The sequence below is a fragment of the Salvelinus namaycush genome, chromosome 16 (assembly GCF_016432855.1).
Source record: "Salvelinus namaycush isolate Seneca chromosome 16, SaNama_1.0, whole genome shotgun sequence".
NCBI classification, from domain to species: Eukaryota; Metazoa; Chordata; class Actinopteri; order Salmoniformes; family Salmonidae; genus Salvelinus; species Salvelinus namaycush.
Genome location: NC_052322.1, coordinates 48,354,601 through 48,357,615, shown reverse-complemented (window position 1 = coordinate 48,357,615; position 3,015 = coordinate 48,354,601).

The following is a 3,015-nucleotide window of genomic DNA, read 5'->3' as shown; positions in this document are numbered from 1 at the left end:
GTAGAGATGAAGGGGGAGGAGACCGGTTAAAGAAGGGGTTTTAAGCCTTGACACCACTGAGACTTGGATTGTGTATGTGTGCCATTCAGAGGGTGAATGGGCAAGACAAAATATTTCAGTGCCTTTGAACAGGGTATAGTAGTAGGTGACAGGCTCACCGGTTTGTGTCAATAACTGCAATGCTGCTGTTTTTTTTTTTTTTACACTCAATGGTTTCCTGTGTGTATCAAGAATGTTCCACCACCCAAAGGACATCCACACAACTGTGGGAAGCATTGGAGTCAACATTTGCCAGCATCCCTGTGGAACGCCTACAACCCAGTTTGTTACACCCGCAATAACATCTGATAAATATGTGTATGTGACCAATACAATTTGATTTGATTTGATTTGAACACCTTGTAGAGCCCACGCCCTGATGAATTGAGGCTGTTCTCAGGGCGAAAAGGGGGAGGTGCAACTCAATATGAGGAAGGTGTTCCTAATGTTTAGTATACTCGGTGTATACCTCAGTGGGACGAACCATCGCACAGGAAAGTAGCCCATCCTTGGTAGAAAGTAATGACCGGCGTGCAGGTACTGTAGGTAAGGGTAGCCATATGGATGGATGAAAAATATCTTAGGAGAACAAACATTCTTGATGCTCCTTTGATAACAGACAGTCCCCCACCAATCACTGAAAGAGCTTTGTCATCCCACTAATTCATCTGACTATATGAGTCAGATAACGAGTTGTAAAAAATATATACAGCTAGTCAAATGACCACAGCATTCGCATTCGTAAATTCATAACTGAAACCAAAAGCCTCATATGCGCTATCACCTTTCAACACACCACACTGACTTTGAGGGGCTGAATCAGGTATTCATTTCTTAAATGTCTCTGCATTTTATCGAGTTTTTTAAAATAGATATTCTCATATTTAATCATCTATTTATTTCTGTTAAATGTGAACAGGTTGAGAGCAGACTTGAGTGAAACCATGCCGAGAGAGACTCTGACGATCATTCTCCTTTTACTCTGTGGTAATTCTCCTTTAACTTTGTGGTAATTCTGCTTTTACTCTGTGGTAATTCCACTTTTACTCTGTGGTAATTCCACTTTTACTCTGTGGTAATTCCACTTTTACTCTGTGGTAATTTCCTTTTACTCTGTGGTAATTCCACTTTTACTCTGTGGTAATTTCCTTTTACTCTGTGGTAATTCCACTTTTACTCTGTGGTAATTCCATTTTTACTCCTTGGTAATTTCCTTTTACTCTGTGGTAATTCTCCTTTTACTCTGTGGTAATTCCACTTTTACTCTGTGGTAATTCCACTTTTACTCTGTGGTAATTCCACTTTTAATTCCACTTTTACTCTGTGGTAATTCCACTTTTACTCTGTGGTAATTCCATTTTTACTCCTTGGTAATTTCCTTTTACTCTGTGGTAATTCTCCTTTTACTCTGTGGTAATTCCACTTTTACTCTGTGGTAATTCCACTTTTACTCTGTGGTAATTCCACTTTTAATTCCACTTTTACTCTGTGGTAATTCCACTTTTACTCTGTGGTAAATCCACTTTTACTCTGTGGTAATTCCACTTTTACTCTGTGGTAATTCCACTTTTACTCTGTGGTAATTCCACTTTTACTCTGTGGTAATTCCACTTTTACTCTGTAGTAATTCCACTTTTACTCTGTGGTAATTCCACTTTTACTCTGTAGTAATTCCACTTTTACTCTGTAGTAAATCCACTTTTACTCTGTAGTAAATCCACTTTTACTCTGTGGTAATTCCACTTTTACTCTGTGGTAATTCCACTTTTACTCTGTGATAATTCCACTTTTACTCGGTGGTAAATCCACTTTTACTCTGTAGTAATTCCACTTTTACTCTGTAGTAATTCCACTTTTACTCTGTAGTAATTCCACTTTTACTCTGTAGTAATTCCACTTTTACTCTAACAGTATTGTGCATAAGGCAAAGTGATTACAATGTAACATTTGTCTTAACGGCTTTATCTATTGTACCTGAATTATAATAAACATGGAGAAACATTAGCTGTTATGTGGGTGAGGTTTGAACAGTGTTACTCTGCCATCTCAAACTGCACTAAATCTCTCTACTGTCATTCAAAAAGTTAAAGAGAAAATGATCATGAATGTTATTACCATGTTACACATATAACAAACTCACTATCTCATTCCTTCTCTAGCTGGGCTTCCAGCTGACTGTGGAGCAATAGAGTTTCCAATACTCCATTCTGATATAACCGGTAAACAACATTATCCTTATTGGATGAGTGCCAGTCTGTTTCTGATGTGGCACCAGGCTATTCCTTTTATTCCCCGTGTAAACTAAAGCATATGCTAGTTTAATTCAATTGTGTTGTCATCAACCTGTTGATATATATTTCAGGCTGTATGAAAACGACATGTGCCAGGAGTATCAATGCCTGTGTGGACACACACGGACAGGCCCCCACAGAACAGCTCAAGGGTGAGGAGGACAATGTCAGGTGTCTCAGTTATAATACATTTATACATCGTTGATTAGATCATCTTGAGGTTTTATATATCCTAAAGTATATACACGTCTTTTCATCATATGCATTATCAAAACAATGATACTTGATATAATATAATATTTTATTTATTTTCTTATTATATTTTTTTTCCCCAAATCAAAACTGATGTCTTTTGGCCTTTTCAATCATTACTGGTAACCAACCTGGTTTTTATATTGCAGGTTGTATTGTCCGCAAGTGTAGGAAAATCACCAACCGCTGTGTAGATCAATTCTTCCAACAGTACCTGCCCCTGTTATGTGAGTTAAGTTCATTACAGTTGAGTATTATTACAGTGTAATGATTCATTACAGTTTAGTATTATTACAGTGTAATGATTCATTACAGTTTAGTATTGTTACAGTGTAATGATTCATTACAGTTTAGTATTGTTACAGTGAAATGATTCATTACAGTTTAGTATTATTACAGTGAAATGATTCATTACAGTTTAGTATTATTACAG